We start from the raw sequence: 22,289 nt of genomic DNA, 5'->3' as shown, positions 1-22,289 counted from the left end.
AGCAACACTGCTGGCTGATGGACTGGTGTGGGGGTAAGGGATGAGTTAAGGGCCTCGGCAAAGCCTTGAGGGTGGAGTTCAAGAGGAGAACATACATCTTTGGCTACAAAGGTGGGATATCCAGCTGTGCCCAAACTCTGATGAAATGAACTATTTGTTTGTTTTTAAGTTTTTATTGTGATAAAATATACATAACATTAATGAACTGTTTTGTTATTAAATATTTCTTTAAAATATATTTTTACTGATTTCAGAGAGGAAGGGAGAGGGAGAGAGATAGAAACATGAATGATGTGAGAGAATCACTGATTGGCCCCACACTGGGGATCGAGCCTGCAACACAGGCATGTGCCCTGACTGGGAATCGAACCGTGACTTCCTGGTCCAGAGGTCAGCACTCAACCACTGAGCCATGACGGCCAGGCACTGTTAAATATTTTTAATTGATTTTTAGATAGAGAGAGGAAGGGAGTGGGGAGAGAGAGGAACATCAATCGGCTGCCTCCTGCACACTCTATACCAGGGATGGAGCTAGCAACCTGGGCATGTGCCTTGACTGGGAACCAAACCGGCAACCTTTTGGTGCACAGGACGATGCCTAACCAACTGAGCCACACCAGCCAGGGCAATAAATGAACTTTCATAGCACTGAAGATGATGGGGAATAAAAGGACCTTTAGCTCTATCTGTAATATTCTAATTCTAATTGAAATTACTCAAAACTACTATGACAATATGGTGATTTTCAATTCTGAGCATTAAGGGATACACAGGTGTTTGATACTTAAAAACAAATAACAAAAGCCCTAAAGCCTGAAAGCCATTATGCTGGGTGTGGAGGTAAAAACGATGCAAAACAGGTAATCCAAATGAGTTTACCCCTGGCTCAGATGCCTGCTCAGTCCCAGGGTGACCTTGAAGGAGGCCTGGCAACTCCCTAAGCATCCCTCCCACACATGCACCAGGACGTTATGGGGTTTGCTGAAGCATACACTTTTTCAAAGAAACCAAATAGCCCTCTTCATCCTCCCTCTAATCACAGCATATATATGTGCGTGTGTGTGTGTGTGTGGACGTACGCATGCACATGCACACACATAATCCTGAGTATGAGGAGAACTGAGCACCTAGTTCACAAGTTCATATATTTTAGAAAAATCACCTATTTAATTCTTCAGTGTCACAGATGGAAAAAAAAAAGGAAGTACAACCAGACAAGAGAACTTGTCTGAGGTCACAGTTGAGCCAATGTGTTTTCATTGATACCCTTGACCTGAAAGACTGCTAAGAGCTGAGATGCCAGAGCAGGATTAGCATAATTCTTTGGTCTTCTAGAGCTCCAAGTTTAGTGTGTGTGTGTGTGGGGGGAGGTGGGGAGACAGACAAAGAGGTAACAAAGAAATAATGACATCCTCCCCTGTTCCAGGCAGAGGGGAAACCCAGAGATGGGGATTCCTGGAAGAGGAAGTTCTGAGCTTGGTTTTTAAGACTCATGAGGAGTTTCACAGGCTGGTCAGGAGGGCTCAAGGCAAGCCAGGTCAGATGAGCGGAGGCAGCAAATCAATAGTCCCTCCTGTCCTCACTATGATGCCCTTCCTGGGAGGGAGACCAGAGCTGCTGGGCCGGCCCTCTCTCCCATCTTCATTTGGGTTAAGATGGTGCTTCTGACCAGCCTTCCCTGGTCTTTCCTCCCACCTCCCATGAATAGGAGTACCCTATGCCCCCTCCCCGCCCCTGTGTACTTAAAATATACCCTGGTGATGGGCAACTCCCCCTAGATGTGTGCCTTCTTTACTGTCATTTCCCTGCTCAACACACAGTGAGTGCCAGGGACAGGAATAGCATTTAAGTCACATGCCAAGTGGCAATCACAACTCAGATACTGTGGTACCTTTCCTTCTTCTTTTTTTTTTTTTAAAATATATTTTATTGATTTTTTACAGAGAGGAAGGGAGAGAGATAGAGAGTCAGAAACATCGATGGGAGAGAAACATCGATCAGCTGCCTCCTGCACATCTCCCACTGGGGATGTGCCCGCAACCCAGGTACATGCCCTTGACCGGAATCGAACCTGGGACCTTTCAGTCCGCAGGCCGACGCTCTATCCACTGAGCCAAACCGGTTTCGGCTCCTTCTTCTTTTTAAAAAATATATTTTTATTGATTTCAGAGAGGAAGGGAGAGGGGGAGAGAGAGATAGAAACATCAATGATGAGAGAGAATCATTGATTGGCTGCCTCCTGCACGCCCCCTACTGGGGATTGAGCCCGTAACCGGGGCATGTGCCCTTGACTGGAATTAAACCCAGGACCCTTCTGTCCGCAGGCTGAGGCTCTATCCACTGAGCCAAACCAGCGAGGGCCCTTTCCTTTTTTTTGATGGCTGTATCCCTGGGGCCATTAGCTTTGAGGAGCAGGGGCTAGCTTAGGACCCAAAGCAAGCAGGCTCTCAGTGACCAAATAATGAATTTCGGCACTAGCAGTAGCCTGGTGATCACTGGTGGTTTGGGGTTAGCAGGAGACGAGGCTGGGGCAGTCACCGAGGGCCTTGGTGTCACGCTTGCCCAAGAGCACAGTGATATCTACAGTGATGGGGAGGGAGGGCTCACGAGGGTAGCAGCATGGGAGATGGTTGCACTGGGAGGATGGGTCCCAGGCTTCTACAGATTGGATTCCAGCAATGAGGTGGTCAGATCCACAGACACTCCTTCGAAAATTACCAAAAAGGCTGGACTGAACATCTAGAAGATGCTATAGAAGACAGTGTTTAAAAACTCTTACCTACACTCACAAGCTGGCAAGAAATGAAGGAATACATAGGCTAAAGAATAAGGGAAGGTGTCCTATTTGTTGAAGAAATCTGGCAAATGCCCCTTGACAAGAGATCAAACTGAGCACCACTGACTGTGGCCAGCCTGCAGAAGTGCTGTGGAGAGTAGGAGCATGGGCACCATCCCATCTTGGAGGAAGGGGGAACTGAGGCCATGAAGAAACAGCCGGAAGAACCCAAAGAAAGGGTCCGTTCCACACAACAATGGGCCTGGACTCTTCAAAATGGTCTGTGGCATGAAAAAAAAGGGGGTGGGGTGGGGACTGGTTCTGTTTAAAGGAGACCGAAGAGACAGAACATGCAACATGCAATCCTGGACTGGCTCCTGGGTTCGAAGGTGCTAAAAGAGGCAGTAATGAGGCATTTGGGGAATGTAAATATGGTTCCATGTTAGCTCAAAGTGAAATTCCCTCGATGTCATAACTGCATCCTGTGCTCTTAGGAAAGCCATGCTTAAGTACTTAGGAGGGTAATGTTACGATGACTGTGACTAACCCTCCAATGGTAAAGGGTTCAGGGAAAACATATGTTTAAAAGGGAGATGACATCAATATAACTGGAAGCTGTGCTGGTTGACAGTAATATTTTGAAGCAGTTTCAGGAAAGCTTTCTAACAATTAAAGAGAAAGCCTTCACGTTACACAAGTACATTAAGAGAAAAAGCTGGAAACATTGCAGAAGTACCTTCTTTTAGTGGCTCAAAGAACATCTTCCACAGCGTTAGTTCTATATGGTGAAGCTGTATGAATGAACATATCAAGGTATTTCCCTGTGTTTAAAATAAAATCACTGCTGAAGGAAGCCTTGCTTAGGACCTGACTTTTTAAAAAATATATTTTTGTTGATTTCAGAGAGGAAGGGAGAGGGAGAGAGAGAAACATCAATGATGAGAGAGAATCCTTGATCGGCTGCCTCCTGCACGCTCCACACTGGGGATCGAGCCTGCAACCTGGGCATGTGCCCTGACCCGGAATCGAACCGTGACCTCCTGGTTCATAGGTCAACACTCAACCACTGAGCCAGGCAGGCATGGCAGGACCTGACTTTTAATGTCAATGAAACAACTCATCTGTGCATTGTGTGGGAGGAAGCACAAGTCAGGGTTATGGTGAAAAATGTTTGGCTGATGGAGATGTTGGGTGCAAATGCCAACAGAGACTTCAATGGCGTGGTGGTCTGTTTTTTTATACAGAATTGTCACTGGTTTTGTTAGTGAACTCTGGGTACCAAATCTCCTAGAGTAGGCATGGTCTACCCTACCTATTTTTCCCTTAACAACTATATTTTATTGTGTGATTTGTAAAACACAAGATTTTTCTCCCCCAGGAATGCATATATCGCATTTAAGCAGAAAGGTTTTCACAAATCTTAAGTATCTATGAAGCATGAGAGAAGGCTCTTGGTAATAAAACACCACTCAGTGATTCTGCTGCTGCATTAGACCAAATTCTTCCTTAGAGTTGCAGAAATCTTGTTTGGGGGCCAAATCATTTTATCTCAAGGGGTCTGATGGTGAGAACTGCCTGTATTTTAATAATGAAAGTAACCTACAGTAATCCTGCAGAAGGTAGCCTTGGGAGGCTGTACCTGGTGCTCATTTGACCCAAGCCTACTGTACATTACAGGGGAGCAAGCAACCAACAGCTGGCAGGTACAGCTGGCCAGACAACGATGGGAGGACGGACTACTCAATCCCCAAGGCATTCAGATTTAAAAAAAAAGGGGGGGGGCTTAAAAGCCAGGTGAAAACAGCAGCTGAAAGTTTTTCACTTGAATTGGAATCTAGCCCCTCCCCGAGTGAGCTTCATAGCAATTTCCAGAGCCCCAGCAATATCCTGACCTTTCCCAATTCTAGTCATGTTTGCATCATGCCAATTCCAGATGTTATTTCTCAGCACCTTTCATTTCCAGTCATCTATCTCATGGAGCTGCATCAAGAGCCCAAGTACCACAACAAGGTCATGAACTACAAGGGCAGGTCAGTGGCCACTTCCCCAAGACAATGGTCAGGCACCAGAGGAGAGAAATGAACTCCTTACAGTGGCTGCTTCCATCCTGAAGTGTCATTCACTTGGTGCTTCCAATTCTTTCTACTTCCTATATGAGCTGCACAATCTCAGAATCAAGGAAGCTGCTCTGCACAAATCAATAAAGGCAGCAGCACTTTGAGAAGCCAGCTTCAGTCCCTTTAAAGATTTGCGAGAAATCAAACTGCACTGACAGAGTCTCAGTGGTCTTCAGGAACAAAAGAGGGGATGGTGCTTCAGCCTGCAGGCTACAGTGGTAGAACCTGAAATTCAGTGGCCCTGCTCTGAATTCAGTGTACTTTTTAATACCCCAATTTTAGAAGACGCAAGAAACTGTCTACATTTTAAAAGCTAAATAAAACACAGTTTTTGCCACCCAAAGGTAGATCCCTCCCCAAATGAAGGCAACCAGCGCCATACGGTAAGTCTCATCTTTATACTATGAGTCCACCACACACGGGGAAAGACAAGCAGGTTTAAACAAACAGTGCTAATGTGGAGAATAGTCAGGCAGTTCCTCAAAAGGTTACACACAGAGTTTCCATATGAACAAACAATTTCATTCCTAGATATAGACTCAAGAGAACTGAAAACAGGGACTGGAACAGATGGATACTTGCATGTCAATATTCAGAAAGGAATGATATACAGTAGCCAAAAGGTAGAAATGACCCAAGTGTACATGGACAGATAAATGGAGAAACAAATGTGGTCTATCTATGCAATGGAGTATAATTCAATCATAAAAAAGGAAATTCTGCCACATGCTACAACATGGATAATTATTGGGAGACTTTATGCTCAGTGAAATAAGCCCTTCACAAAAAGACATATTGAATAATTCCATTTATATGAAATGTCCAGAATAGGAAAATCCACACAGACAGAAAGTATATTAGTCATTGCCAGGAACTAGGGGTAGTATATAACACGGAATGACTGCTAGCAGGGTACAGGGTTTTGTAGGGGTGATGAAAATGTTCTGGAACTAGATAGAGGTGATACTTGCACAGCATTGTGAATGTATTAAATGCCACTCAACTGTACATTTTAAATGGATGAATTTCATGGTGTGTGAATTATTTTTTAAAAATATGTCTTGATTTATTATATATAGAGAGAGGAACGGAGATGGAGAGAGAGAAACATTGATGAGAGAGAGAAACATTGATCAGCTGCCTCCTGCATGTCCCCCACTGGGGATTGAACCTGCAACCTCTGGTTACATGAGATGATGCTCAACCAACTGAGTCATACAGGCCAGGGATCATGGTATGTGAATTATACCTAAATTTTTGTAATACTCCACTAAAATGACAGTTGACTTCACCAATTACCCTAAATCATAAAGGTAGGCTTTATGATTCCCATGCAGTACTCAGAACCCACAGCTGGCTCCAAGGGAGCCTGTCTGGTTGCAGGCACAGAGACCAGGCAAGCAGCCCTGCCATTTATCCCAGAGAAAGAGCCAAGCCCAGCATGGGGACCTAGGGTGACACGTGCTAGACTGGACCTAGCCCAGGACATGGTAACAATGCCAGTCAGAAAGGAATTTAGCTTAAGAAGTTTAATGACAAGGCATTTAGCCAAGTTGAAGGTTGTTGGCTAAATTTTCTGAGGGCATTTGATCAATTTTTTTTTATTGTGGCAAAACACACATAACATAAAATTTACCATTAGCAGCACTTAATACTTCACAATGTCGTGCAACCATCACCACTACCTAGTTTCAGAACAGTTCATCACCCATGGAGGAAACCCCAATTCCATTAAGCAGTCATTCCCCCAGTTCCCCTTACTCCCAGCCCCCGGCAACTACTAATCTCTTTTCCATCTCTATGGATTTGCCACTTCTGGGCATTTCATATAAATGGAATCATACACTATGTGGCTTTTTGTGATGGGCTCCTTTCACTCAGCATGTTTTCAAGGTTCATCCATGTTGTAGTGTGCATGAGAACATCATCCCTTCTGATGGTTGAATAACATTCCATTATATGGAAATACCACTTTTTTATCCAGTCTTCTGCTGATGAACAACTGGGTTGTTTCCTATGAACATTTGTGTACAAGATTTTGCACAGATGTATGTTTTCAATTCTCTTGGGTCTATACCTAGAGTGGAATTGCTGGGTCATAGGGGAACTCCATGTTTACCTTTTTGAGGAACTGCCAGATTGTTTCCCATGAGGTTTCCTTTGGGGGTGATGAAAATGTTCTGGAACTAGATAGGAGTAAAATGGGGCAGCAGAAACTGCTTTCACTCTGGAATGCTTAGCAGACAGGGGCAAGCTTTAAACAGAAGTCATTACAGCAAGAATGCTGGGAACAGTGCAGGGGTGTTTCATTTCACCTACTCACTCATTTAATAGCTAACATTACTAGAGCACCTTCTAGGTACCATGTAGGAGATGTGCTAGAGCCAGGGGTGTTACAGCAAGACACGCTTTCTACCTGCATCCATTTCTTCTTTCTCCTGGTGTGGTCACTCTTCTACGGCAGATAGTCAATAATGAAATCATAACTATTTTGATTAATGTTGTGAAAGGGGAGATACTAAAAACTAGGAGAACCCAATAAGGAGCCAGGCAAAAGCCCCAGAATATGGATGTGATGGTGACACTGTGACCTGAGGATGTGGGACCACTGTGGGCGGAGGAAGGATCAGGCCCAAAGCTGATAAAAGTCGTGGATCACAACGGAAACCCAAGCAGGGTGGCTTCCCCAGCTGCCCCACAAAGGCTTGTATTGTTAGACTTTGCTTTCCATTATCTAGCTTCCCCTCATAGCAACTTCTCTTCCATCATGTTCCCCAGTGCCATGAGCACACCCTTCAGCATGCTCATGGAGATTCTCTGTCCCCATGACAAATATCTAGTCTTCAAGGTCCCAACAGCTGGTCTCCATAGGCACTTACATGTGCCTGCCCTTTTGGTCCCCAGCAATGCATACCCACCGCTGATCCTCCCTCTCACCATTTTCTGTTGACACCGTTTTCTTCTTACTTTGCATTCTTTTATGTAAACAAATTTTACACACTTTTATCAAGTGTCAGCTGCTTTTACTAAAGAACAGAATATTTGCCAAAATAAAATTTTAATACAGAGGCAACATATTTGGGGGGTGGGTGGAGGAAGGGGCAGAAAGGAGATCTCCAGTAACAGAAGAGAGAACTCTGCCTAAGAGTCAGCTTACTTGGTCTGAATATCTCATAACTAACTTGAAGTGAATGGCCTTGTTTTCATTATTGTGCCTTTTACTAGCATAGGTCACCCCACATCTGCATGCTTGGCAAGCTTTTGTTTTCTGATGATGATATCTGAGCCCATTGAAATGATCAACAAAATAGAAAACAGGGAAAATCTCTCTATCAGTGTTGGCAAACAAGAAGGGTGCCACCAATGACTGAGGCACTTTTTGAGAAACTGCTGTAAGATGTGATGCGGTAGGAGTCAATGTTAGAGAAGTTCTGCTCTCACAGTTCTACCACACTAAAACATTGGGGGGCAGGAGGACCCGCTAGGGAGGTCTAGGAATAAGACTCCTAACAGAGCCCTAGGAAATCTTCAAGGTCAGAACAACAGGACCTCGGAGCCAGGCTGGCTGAAGCGCAATTTGCTGGTGGCAAATGAAGGGCCTGGAGCCCGATAGTGCCATACATGGAAAGGATGGTGACAGGCTGAGGGGTTCCCCTGGGCACTGCTGAGAGCAGGGGAGGGGCAGAGAAGGGTTGTGGCGCTCCAGTGACTCTGCACTGCTGGAACACCCAGAAAGAGATACACAGATATGGATCCCACTTGTCTCAGCAACCTCCACAGTAGCATCCTGGGGATCCATTCTACCCCCAACCCAGCTTCTGACAACAGGGGTTCTAAGCCACTAGGAAGCAGCAGGCAAATAGCAGGGACTAGGTCTCTGTCCCATAAACAGCTCTGGGGACTGGCTAAAAAAGTAGTAACACGCTTGTGACAAGACAAATATAAACATATCAGTTACTTGTCTGTGTACAAACACTAATTGGGTAGAAAATACAACAGGAAGATTGTCCTTCCAGTCAAGATCCCAATGGAATTCCCTTTGGAACCTGACATTTACCTAGAATAAGTATCTGTGAACGGCCAAAGAAAATATGGGGGTATGGGACTGTGAATTGCTTCTTGTGGTCAGTGCATCCAACACCACACAACAAACCTGATTTCACATGGATCAGAGACTTAGAATCAAATGACAGGTTACAACTTCCCACAGAATTGCTCTCCTAATCTCTCTCTATATAAAAGCCTAAGCGACCACCACAACCGAAACAACCAAACGGACCAAACAGGCTGTGTGGGGCAATCAGGCCAGCAGGGGGGTTAGTGAGGGCCGACCAAATGACTGAGCAGCAGGCTGCGTGGGGCGACCAGGCTGGCAGGGGGGGCAGTGAGGGCCGACCAAACGACCGAACAGCAGGCTGCATGGGGCAACCAGGCTGGCGGGGGGAGGGGGGGCAGTTAGGAGCGACCAGGCCAGCAGGGGGGCAGTTGGGGGTGACCAGGCCAGCAGGCAGGCAGGTGAGCGATTAGGAGCCAGTGTTCCCAGATTGTGAGAGGGATGCCTGACTGCTGGGTTAGGCCCAATCCCGGCAGTCAGACATCCCCCGAGGGGTCCCGGATTGGAGAGGGTGGAGGCTGGGCTGAGGGGACCCCCCCTTCCCGTGCACAAATTTCGTGCACTGGGCCTCTAGTCCCTAATAAAATAAGAAATAAAACAAAGGTGGGGAGGAGGAATGTGAAGGGAAGAATTCATCACACATAGGAAGGGGTATAAAATCGAACTCAGTACATTTCAAAACCCAGCAGCCTAGAAAAGGATTCCAGAGGACAAAGCAGCAACAAGCCTGAGCTCCTGTCCTTGCCTCATCCCCAGGAGCCATGCTAGGGAGTCAACAACACCCCGAGACCTCTAAGCCAACAAAAGCTGGAAAGAAGCAACTGGGTGGGAATCAGTAACTTTTTCCTTTTGGGCCAAGGAACTACTGCAGCTCCTAACTGGGAGGTGCGGGACAAATGGGTCAAGTGCCTGTGAGCCAGGCTGGCTCTGGGGGAAGCAACTGCTCTTGGGTACACATGGACTCAGGGAACCACCTGGAGCCTGAGGTGTCCCCATTCCGCACCCCTACAGGAATGGCATACATGTCCTTTAAGCAGCTGGAGTGAGCCTTTGTGTAAGACATTTAGCACAATTTTTAGGACAGAGAGAAGAATCTAGATACTGCCAAAGACTATCCCTCACTATAGCACCCGCAGTGTGCAGCTTCTCTCTCACCACAGGATAAAGAGCTCACCATAGCCCAGGGGGGAGAAGCACTGAGAGCCGATGCCAAGAGTCTGGGAAGAGAGGGCCAAGAATTTCCCCTCTGTACCAAAGCAAACAGAATGACTGCATGGAGCCATCCAAGCCTGAGCCCAGATGACAGGACATGACATGGTAACTCTGCAAACATATTATGACTAGAAGGGAAAAAAAGGAGACAGGGAAGGAGATGGCTCAGGAAAGGCAAAGTCCTCCACAGGGAAGAGAAGGAAAGCCCCCACCACTTTATAAGAACATGTTCTCAATAGAAGTTCAAAGATGAGATGATAAAACAGTAAGGTGAAAGGGCAAATTCCCAACCTAGAGAAACAAACTGCAGACCAAATCCCTTCATTATGGAACTCATAAATACATTTTAAAAGAGCATATAACGGAATATACATAACTGAAAATCAAATCAAACAAATAGTGAATGCAGATGAAAAAAATAAAAAGCAATTAGAGCCAAGCTAATAGCTTGGAAAAAAGGCAAAGCCAATCTAACAGAAGGATAACTTGTATCCCTGTGGTAGGAGACCTCAAAAACAGAAAAGATACCATCAAAGATATTTTATAAGAGAACTGACCTGAAACGAAGACCAGCTGCATATGCAGCTCAAAAGAACACATCGTGTTCCCATGAAAATGTGATAAAGAACACTCAACAGTGACACTCTGGTCAACTTCCTCAACTTGAAGGATAAAAAAAGAATTCTTCAGGCACCCTGAGGGAAAAAGCAAATGACTTCCCAGGGGGAGAAACATCAGAAGACCAGAAGTATGTAACATCTACGAAGTTCCAAGATAGTTCAGTGCAGTGGTAAGGAACACACACACACACACACACACACACACACACACGGTCAGAGGTGAGGTCTGAGAGATGGGCAGGGGCCTGATGCCTGAGTGAGGCCTCCCTGAAGTGAATCTGAAACCAGATCTGAAGGAAGTGAGGGATGAGGGAGGAGGTCATATAAAGAGGGGCCTAGGCATAAGGGGCAGCAAGAGCCAAGGCCCTAACCCCAGGTACAATCTGGCATTTTCCAAGAAAAGCAAGAGCGAGGGGATGGAGCAACATGATCAAGGCAGAGAAAATGCACTCAAAATGAGCCCAGCTGGCGTGGCTCAGTGGTTCAGTGTCGATCTATGAACCAGGAGGTCACAGTTCGATTCCTGGTCAGGGCATATGCTTGGGTTGTGGGCTCGATCCCCAGTAGGGGGCATGCAAGAGGCAGCCGATCAATGATTTTCTTTCATCATTGATGTTTCTATCTCTTTCTCCCTCTCCTTTCCTCTCTGAAATCAATAAAAAAAAATTTTAAAAAAATGAGCCCTAACCGGTTTGGTTCAGTGGATAGAGCGTCTGCCTGTGGACTGAAAGGTCCCAGGTTCAATTCCGTCAAGGGCATGTACCTTGTTTGCGGGCACATTCCCAGTAGGGGGTGTGCAAGAGGCAGTTAACTGATGTTTCTCTCTCATCGATGTTTCGAACTCTCTATTCTTCTCCCTTCCTCTCTGTAAAAAATCATATCTGTCCAGATTATTGGCAGCAAGCAATGGAGATCAACTCTAGCTGATTTAAAGACAAGGACTTGATTAAAAGGCTATTGGAAGATAGAAGGTGGTGATGTTTGCACAATATGAATGTACTTAATACTACGAAACTGTACACTTAAAAATGGTAAATTTTATGTTATATGTATTTTACCATAACAACAAATTGGGGAAAAAGGCTTACTGGGTGGCCAGAGAATCCCTAGTGTTGGAGGAACAAGTTTTGAGCTAAGTTGGCTGGGAACAATATTCCAAATCCTGCTGCCAGGCTGGCACAGGGCAGCCAGCACTGCCTCTGCCATCCTGCAGGGGCAGCACTGGCCACAGGCCACTGGGGTCCTTCCTGCAGCCCTGACACTGAGCAAGGACTTCTCTTGCTGCCCACCCTTCTTTCCCCAGGCAGGTAGGTCTGAGTGGTAGAGCCTGGGCACATGCCCATACCCTCCTGTAGGGCTCAGGTCTTTTTTAAAAAAAATCTTTTAAATGTTTTTACTAATTTCAGAGAGAGGAAGGAAGAGTGATAGAGAGATAGAAACATCAATGATGAGAGAGAATCATGGACTGGCTCCCTCTTGCACACCCCCTACTGGGGATGGAGCCTGCAACCTGGGCATGTGCCATGACTGAGGATTAAACCGTGACATCCTGGGTCATGGGTAGATGCTCAACCACTGAGCTACACTGGCCAGACTGAGGCTGGTTTTTTGGGTAAAGGACCAGAGAGCAAATATTTTCTGTTTTGCTATCTGGTGCCCTGCAGGTCACACGGTCCTTGTCACAACCACTCAAATTGTGGTACAGTGGGGAGAAAGCACAGGCAATGCTTAAAGTAAGGGGTGGGGCAGGACTGCAATAAATTTTGTTTTACAAAAACAGGTAGTGGGCCAGATTTGGTTTTGGGTTGTAGTTTGCTGATAGCTGCCCCAGCTGAAAGGGAACCTAGGAAGAGACTACAGTCAGAGGTCACTTGGCCTCCCATCAAACTCATAAGGTAAGATGATTCCTTCAAACACAGAATGGGGCTCAGATGTGCGATAAGGTGGCCAAGGAAAATACAATCGACTATGCCATTGATGCTGTACAAGGTGAGGTCCCGGAAGAGACACAAGGTTTCCGGGAGGGAATAACCATGTCAAAAGGAGGACTTGCCAATGGCCACAGCAATGTGGACATCCACTGGGGGCTGAGACTGTTCTGTGGAATGTGGGGAAGAAAGCCTCTGTGGAGTGGGGCTGAGCAAGAGTGGGAGGTGAGGCGATGGGATGGTGAGTAGCCAACTCTTGAAGAGCATGGCCAATGGGGGAACAGAGAACAGGGCAGGAGCGGAGGAGGCAGCGCTCAGTGAAGATATGAAATTCTAAAACATGTTTGTAGGGTGATGGGCATGATTCATGAGAGGAGTGAAAACTGACAGAGTCCCAAGGAACACAGAACCTGAGAGCTAGGAGCACAGGAAGTCTTTGTCACTAGCAGAGCTATTACAGCTCCGTGGGTGGAACAGTTTCCAGGGATGACAAAGTCCAGGCTGTGACAGTGCAGTGGGTGGCTGAGGTCACAGGAGCAGAGATGGTCAAAGAGATGGGGAGCCAGGTGTTATGAGGGCCATCTATGCGCACACTTAAGTCACCTGTGGGATGGAAAGGACTGGGTCAGAGAGACAAAGACTGTGGGTCTGGCACTGAATCCTCAATGGAGGGGGACTGTTTGGGGCGGTGAGCAAGCCTATGACAGGGAGTGTGTGGGCTTGGAAAGCTGAGTGGAATGAACATCTCAGCATGCTTTAAAAATATGTATATATATATATATATATATATATATATATATATATATATATTTGATTTCAGAGAGAAAGTGAGAGGGAGAAAGCGATAGAAACATCAATGATGAGAGAGAATCATTGATAGGTTGCCTCTTGCATGTCCCCTACTAGGGACTGAGCCCGCAACCCGGGCATGTACCCTGACCAGGAATCGAACCGTGACCTCCTAGTTCATAGGTCGATGCTCAACCATTGAGCCATGCTAGCCGGGCTCAGCATGCTTTTTTAAAAATATGGTTGATTTTAGAGAGGGAAGAAGGGGGAGGAGAGAAGAGGAGGGAGAGAGAGAGACACACATTGATGTGAGAAACATTGAGCAGTTGCCTCTGAGACCAGGAATTGAACCCGCAACCTAGGTATGTGCCCTGACCGAGAATCAAACCCGTGATCAGTGGGATACACAGACCATGCTCCAACCAACTGAGCCACCCAGCCAGGGCTCAGCATGCTTTCTTGACAGCATGTATCATGAACGTGGAAGACACAGCTTCTCCTCCTGCCTGGGGTACATGGGCCATGACAGTTAATAGGCTGCTCTCTTGGTATGAAGTGGGAGCAAGAGAGGAGGGATCTAACCCGGATGGGGCCTGGGGGCTTGGGAAGGGCTTTCTGCAGGAAGAGATACCTGAGCTGAGTCTTCAAGAATAAATAGGAGGAGGAAATGCAGCTGGGAAAACACAGATAGAGAGCAGTTCTGTGTGGCTGAGGGGTACACCTATGAGAAAAGGGGAGGCAACAGGAGCCAGAAAGAGGCATGGGTCACATTAGGGGCCTCAACACCATTTGAAGACATGGGTGCCACTCTCAGGTTTAAAGCAAGGAAGTGATATTTGACTCCAGGGACTGCATGGAAGACAGAAATGTGTAGGAGAGTGAGCAAGTTATTGTAGGAGTCCTAGAGAGAGATGAGGGCTTGAACCAGGTGAGTGGAGGAGGGATGAAAAGAGAAGTTGGAGAAATAAAGAAACATAGGGCAGGGCTGTCTGGCTCCTGGGATGTGGGCAGTGATGGGCAGGTCAGGAGACTCGGGTTCTCAGCGTGCATGACTGGTGCTGCTATCAAGTGTGACACAGAGCAAAGGACATGGGGTTTGGCTGATAGGTCTTCTGATCTAACCACCTTATATAGGGAGAGGCAGGGATGTGGTAAGGTAAGGCAAGCAGTGAGTTGAGAACGGGAGGCAGAAAAAAGGACAAAAACCTTCAAATTTTACCTTGCATGGTAAAATCTGACTAAACTGTACATACACCCCATAAGCCGTTTTTCTGACATGAAGCAAAACAAGTTCTATTTCCTTCATACTTCATTTTAGTGCTCTCTGTCGCCACCTAATGGGATGTCAGCTGAAACCCCAAGATTCACCTGGGGACTGTCAGGTGGGCAACAGAAGGCTCCTGACAGAGTAGCCGCCCAGGTCAGGCAGGCGCATGGGACAGTGCCCGGGTGGAGCTAACTTTAGACATCTGACAACACCTCTAGGGTCCACGGACTATCTTATGGAAGATCAGAGGTACCTGGGGCTAACAGAGACATTCACTTGTTAATACCTTGTTCAACATAAGGTTATTTTCCACAGATGTGCTTCAACCTTTACTTCTCTGTGCTCTCAGGATCAACCATCAAACTGAGCCATGCTCCGGGAACCACTGTGTAGATGTGCATGAAACTGTTATACGGTGGGACAAAAATTCCAGGACACTTGAGCCTCGTTGAGCTCAGTTTTTGGTTCTAGTATTTAACGTGCCACCTCTAGGTCTAGATGGACTTACTCCTTGCTGCTGCCTTCTTCCCACAGTCCCGCATACCTACAAATGTTATTCACTTGAATAAGAAGTGTAATAAAGGCCATTTTACTGTTACTAGAGGTAACAAGGGGAAGCTGTAGTGGACAAGCAGAGGCAGTCACTGCTCTCAGTGGCTTCAGCCGAACAGGGGGCACAGGCAGCAATAGTAACTTCACCGTCATCTGGGACTGCTTGGAGAGAAGTCCACAGGAGCCTCAATGCAGGACACAGAGCCCAGTACAGGGGAGGGGACAAAGAGATGAGGGCCAAAGAGTATGACCTGGTTTAACTCCCCTTTTAGCCAGTGAAGAGCTGCAAGAAGGAAATCAACATTTTTACATGCCAAGGAAAGGCACTAAGGTAAATGCTTGAGTCTGGTTAAGTTCTCACCTGCGGAGTTTGTGTAAGGATGAGTCTGCCTCTTGAGCTGGTGTGGATTCCATGAGTGGATCCTGATCAGGCAGGCAAACAGCAGCTCGTCCAGAACCACACTGCACGTGGAAGGACAGAGTAGAGAAGCGATCCTAGGGGCTGACCAACGGGGAGATGGAGATCATGAATATAAACTGGAAAGTTTGGCACAGAGAAGATGCAGGGCATCCAGAGGTAAGGGGTAGGGAGCCAACAGAAGGCCAAGATAGAAGATACGCTAAATTTGCAATGGAATTTAAGGTACATTTAAAAGGATGTTTACTGTTTTTCATAACATGGATATATTAGTCTGCTTGGGCTGCCGTAACTAAATGTCACAGACTGAGTGGATTAAACACTATAAATTTATTTCTCACAGTTCTAAGGCAGGAAGTCCAAGAGAAAGGTGCCGGCAGATTTGATGTTTGGTGGACCCTCTTTACTGGCTTGCAGACACCTGCCTTCTCACTGTGTACTCATGGCACATTAACAGACAGCAAGAGAGCTCTGTGTTGTCTCTTCTTATAAGGACACTAATTCCATGATTAGTTCCACCCTCATAACCTCATATAGCTTTATTACCTTCCAAAGGTCCCGTCTCCAAATATTATCCCATTGGGAGTTTGGGTATCAACTTGTGAATTTGAGGCGAACATAAACACTTTAGTCCCTAACAATGTTCTATTATTAAATGAAAAATATAACTGCAGGGTATGGCACTACATATACTATGTGATACCAACTAAAATTTAATCCAAAAGATGATAGTATAACAATTTGAATTTATTTAATGGTAAACTGTATACTTAAATGGTTAAGAAGGTAAATTTTATGTTATGTGTATCTTACCACAATTTAAAAAAAACCATCTAAGAGGAGGCAAGAAAGAAAGAAAAGAAAATGTAGAAAAACTGGAATGCACAAAATGAAGTGGTATAAACAAATATAAATGCATCAGTAATTAAATACGTCAGTGGATGAAAGACAGAATGGATTTTAAAAAAAATCTAGCTATTTATCACTTTTCAAGAGTTATATCTAACGCATAAAGATACAAAAGGGAGGAAAATGAAAAGAGGCAGTGCTGACCAAAAACACAGGTAGTGCAGTGCTATTATTATCCAACAAAGTAAAATTCAAAGCAAAAGCACTGTTAATTATAAAGAGGGTTACTTCATAATGCCAAAAGTTCAATTTACCAGGAAAATAATATAGCTCCGAAAAGGCCTTAAAATAAATAATAAAGGCAAAATTAACAAAGCCCACGGAGAAACTGATGTGACCATCAACATGCCAGGAGACTCTGACAAATGTTCCCCAGCCATGGGCAAATCAAGCAGACAAAAATAACAGAAGAGAGGATGGACAAGGCGAGGTGATGAGCTGCAGGCTTCTACATCCTGCCTGGCAGCTGTATGATCTATTCAAGCAGTCACGCACTTGTCAACAAGTTGCGAGGACTGGTGTCACACATACCAAGTCCTCAGACTACAGTGCAGTTTAGCTAGAACTTGAGTTTTTAAAACAGGAACTAGGAAAAGACCACAAAGCCATGTGCTTAGAAATGTAAAAAATACATTTTTAGCCGAAACCGGTTTGGCTCAGTGGATAGAGCGTTGGCCTGCGGACTGAAAGGTCCCAGGTTCGATTCCGGTCAAGGGCATGTACCTGGGTTGCGGCCACATCCCCAGTAGGGGGCGTGCAGGAGGCGGCTGATCGATGTTTCTCTCTCATCGATGTTTCTAACTCTCTATCTCTCTCCCTTCCTCTCTGTAAAAAATCAATAAAATATATTTAAAAAAAATAAAAAAATACATTTTTAAATAATTTGTGGTTCAAAGAGAGAATCATAAAGGAAATTATAAAAACCCTTTAAGCTGACTTAAAGTGGTAGTACTACACATAAGAAAAGTTGCTGGATGCAGCTGAAATAGTTTGAGGGTCAGCTTTAAATGCTTATATTTGAAAAGAAGGCTGGAAATTAATGAGCTAAGTTTACAATTTGAGAAGAAAAAGGCCCGGCTGGTGTGGCTCAGTGGTTGCATTGACCTATGAACCAGGAGGTCATGTTTCGATTCCCGGTCAGGGCACAGCTCCAGGGTGGGGGCTCAGTCCCAAGTGTGGGGAACGCAGGAGACAGCCGATTAATGACTCTGTCAGCATTGACGTTTCTATCCCTCTCTCTCCCTTCCTCTCTGAAATCAATAAAAAAATATTTTTAAAGAAAGAAGAAAAAACCAGAGAACACACCCCAAGAAAGTAGAAGATATAATACAGATAAAAGTAGAATTTAACAAACTAGAAAGCAGACATAGAGTAATACAGGACAATAATGCCCAAAAGTTCGCTCTTAAAAGATAATAAAACTGACAAAGTTCTACTAAGACAAGGAAAAAAGGGAGAAGGTGCAAGCAAAGAATTCTAGAATGAAAAAGGAGACATAAATACAGATATTACAGAGGTTTGCAAAAAAGAGATACAACTTCATGCTAATGAATTTAGTAACATAGACAAAATGGACAAAAATATACCTGACCTGAGCAGTGCAGGGAAAATAAAAATAGGTTTCCAAGTGTGTGTACATGCACGTGCACAGAACATGTCAAAAACATACAAAGGATCCTGGAAGCAGCTGTACCCTAAAGAGGGGCTTGGGTGGTAGCAGGGACACTCACAGACCAATCATTACTCTAGAGTTTGCACTTCCTGAGTTGTGAACTGTGTGGTGAGTCACCTGCTCAACAGTGGATCCATATGTGCCCGCAGACAAGGAAAGGCCTCACCTGGTTGCATGTGCAGGCCGGCTCAGTAGGTGGGGAGCAAGCTGTACAGCAGGAGCAGATCCCAGTATTAGCTGGCACTAGGTCTTTTCTTTCTGTCTTTTTAATCTTTACAAATTTGGTAGGTGATAATGGCATCATCTTTGTTTTCATTTGTGTCTCTTTGATTATCACTGAGGCAGAACTCTTTTCCTACATCTTCATTAGCCACCTGTATCTCTTCTTTTATGAATTTCTTGTTCATTAGTGGTGACTAATGGTAAGTCAGTAATAAACACTGTTGCATTCATGTTTAGACTAAAAAGGAAATTTAAAAATCTGCACAAATATACTCACAATAAGTGATTGTTGAATAGCCCAAGATAACTGTCCCAACTGCTGGGTTAGAGGCACTTAATTAAGCCTAAGATGAGTCGTTGAATGGTGATATGAAGCTGAATTGTTTTCCCCAATCCAAACACTTCAAACTCGCCCAAATCCCATGGAATTACACCCAAGCATGCATTCATTCATTCACAGAACAGCCTCTGTTTGCCAAGCACTGTGCTTTGATTGGAGACCAGGGTCTGTTGGAAAGCCTCATTCAATGGGAACCAGCGGCACTTCCCACCCTTCTTTACCCCCTTTCCAGAAGGCCATTTTAGCTGTTATCAGTACTGCTAAATTACTAGCCCATTATTCAAATGATATAGAGCCAATCCAAAAGCTCAGACCAGGACATTTTCCCAATACTTTCACAATCACTGCTTTACATACAGTCTCACTGAATGCTCAGCAACATTAAAGTAGTTAACCAAAGGCAATACAGGCTCAAGGACAGAAAAAGCACTTGACAACTAGTAGGTATAAAAGCTGAGATTTAATCCTGAGGGCAACATGGCTCAAAAAGCCTATGCTCCTCTTCTATCCTGAGATAAAAATTTGAAAGCATGTTTTTTTCCTTGCCCATACATCAAGGGTTGCAAGCAACAGAAACCAACTCTAGCTAACTGCAATTACAAATGAGTTTTGTTTTGTTTGTTTTTTTTTGTGTGCAGATCTGGAGCTGGAGAGAAGACTAAGCCCAGAAAAGTGTTTTCATAACTGAAAACTAAGCTCAGAAAAGCAGCCACACAACTGAAAACACAGCCAAGGTGCACTAAAGGCACTATCTGGTTGGGAAACCCATCCTGGGCATCACCAGATCATCTCTGGACATTAGCCACCACTGCTTGCTTTCTGATACATACCAGTAAGAAGAAACTGTCCCTGGAAGTTGCTTTCCCTTCCTGGGTTCAAGAACCATAGGCTAGCGAACAGATCTGAACCCCATCTTGCATCCAGAACCATTAGAGAGAAATAAATGATTGCTTTGTTATAGGCACTATTTGTTCCTCAGTTAAAAAAAAGATAGATGTGGAAATGGAAATGATTGAATGGTCTGTAGGGTAAGCTGGCAAGTCCCTATTGCCCGTTCCCCATGCTCTCCTCCTTTCTACCTGGAGAGGAGGATGCAATGGCTAGAGCTGCAAGTGCCATCTTGTAACTATAGGCAACCTTGAAAATGGAAGTCTCTTGCTCAGGGTGATGGAGGAAGACTGAGGAGTTCTGGATCCCAGATACTGACAGAACCACTGCAGTGGCCATGGACAGCCTGCCTCCAGACTTCAGGGCACATGAGAGAAGAGGACACCACAAGTCTCCAGTCCCATATTTAGGCTTTCTTAAGTAGAAGCCAGGGTCCACCTGTCTCTTACCTAAGATCCACACAATGTGGGTTTCTTTTCCAAAATTGTAAAAAAATTGTTGACAGAATTACAGATGTCCCCCATATTCCCTTCCTTTGCCTCCCCCCCACCCAGTCCCCGCCCTAACCCAAGCCTTCACCACACTATTGTCTGTGTCCATAGACTATGCATATCCTATATAATAAAAGCCTAATATGCTAAGTATCCAGTCGTCGGTTGTCCGTTCAACCAATCAAAGCATAATATACTAATGATATGCTAAGGCCACTCAACCACTAGCTATGATGTGCACTGAACACCAGGGGGCAGACACTCTGGCTGGTAGGTTAGTTTGCTGCTGGGGTCCCACTGATCAGGACTGAGTGAGACGGGCCAGACACGCCCTGGAGCCCTACCGCAGTCCCTCCCTGGCTGGCCAATCTTCTGCATTCCTCCCCGGCCCTGATTGTGCACCGGTGGGGACCCTCGGCCTGGCCTGCACCCTCTCGCAATCTGGGACCCCTCGGGGGATGTCAGGGAGCCGGTTTTGGGCTGATCCTACAGGCCAGGCCGAGGGACCCTACTGGTGCACAAATTCGTGCACCGGGCCTCTAGTATACATATAAGCTCTTTGGTTAATCTCTTTCCATCCCCGCTCCCTGCTCCTCTGAGATCTATTAGTCTGTTCCATGAATCTCGACCTATTTTGTTCATCAGTTTACTGTGTTCATTAGATTCCACATATAAGTGAGATCACATGATAGTTGTCTTTCTCTGACTGGCTTATTTCACTTAGCCTAATACTCTATAGGTCTTTTACCTCCTTGGCTAAGTTTATTCCTAGGTATCTTATTTTTGTTGTAATGGTAAGTGGAATTGTTTTTTTTTAAATTTCTCTTTCTGAGAGTTTATTATTGGTGTATAAACATGCCATCGCTTTCTAGATGTTAATTTTGTATCCTGCTACTTTCCCGAATTCATTTATTAAGTCTAGTAGTTTTTTGGTGGAGTCTTTAGGGGTTTTTATGTACAATATCATGTTATCTGTGAATAATGACAGTTTTACTTCCTCCTTTCCAATTGGATGCCTTTTATTTTTTCTTCTTGTCTGATTGCTGTGTCTAGGACTTCCAGAACTATGCTGAATAAGAGTGGTGAAAGAGGACATCCCTGTCTTATTTCTGTTCTTAAGGGAAACATTTTTAGTTTTTGCCCACTGATTATGATGTTGGCTATAGGTTTGCCATAAATGGCCTTTTAAAAAAATCATATATGCGTGTTTATTCCAATACTGCTGGCAGTATGGGAGAGCAGCAGGTCACCCACAAAAATCTGCTCTGCAGCCCCCCATAAGCCAGCTGCTTATATAGGGTAGGACAAGGATTACATGGGGAAGCAGGGACTACAGGCCTGGGGAAGTAGGAGGCTGGGATGGGACTCCATTGTCTGGGCAACAAGATTGTTAATCTTTCTAAATGGCCTTTTTAAGAAAGTATATTTTTATTGATTTCAGAGAGAGAGGGAGAGATAGAAACATCAATGATGAGAGAGAACCATATTGGCTGTCTCCTGCGTACCCCACACTGGGGATTGAGCCCACAACCTGGGCATGTGCCCTGACCGAGAACCAAACCGTGACATCTTGGTTCTTAGGTTGACACTCAACCACTGAGCCACACTGGCTGGGCAATATGGCCTTTTTTATGTTGAGGTATATCCCACTATTTCAACTCTGCTGAGAGTTTTCATCAAAAATGGGTGCTGGATTTTTATCAAATGCTTTTTCTGTGTCTATTGATAGGATCATGTGATTTTATCTTTTTTTAAAAAAATATTTTATTGATTTTTTTAGAGAGGAAGGGAGAGGTAGAAACATTGATGAGCGAGAAACATCGATCAGCTGCCTCCTGTACACTCACTACTGGGGATGTGCCCGAAGCCAAGGTACATGCCCTTGACTGGAATCAAACCTGGGACCCTTCAGTCTGTAGGCCGACACTCTATCCACTGTGCCAAACCGGTTAGGGCTATCCTTCATTTTTTTAT

At 45.1% G+C, this 22,289-nt stretch overlaps 1 protein-coding gene across 1 annotated transcript in view; it reads right to left on the bottom strand.

Annotated features, from left to right (window-relative positions):
- Nucleotides 1–22,289, bottom strand: part of MECP2 (methyl-CpG binding protein 2) — a 63,955-nt gene that overhangs the window by 11,619 nt on the left and 30,047 nt on the right. The window lies entirely within an intron of this gene.

The sequence above is a fragment of the Myotis myotis genome, unplaced genomic scaffold (assembly GCF_014108235.1).
Source record: "Myotis myotis isolate mMyoMyo1 unplaced genomic scaffold, mMyoMyo1.p scaffold_m19_p_4, whole genome shotgun sequence".
Classification (NCBI taxonomy): domain Eukaryota; kingdom Metazoa; phylum Chordata; class Mammalia; order Chiroptera; family Vespertilionidae; genus Myotis; species Myotis myotis.
The sequence above is the reverse complement of the archived record's forward strand: the minus strand, read 5'-3'. Positions and strand labels throughout refer to the sequence as shown.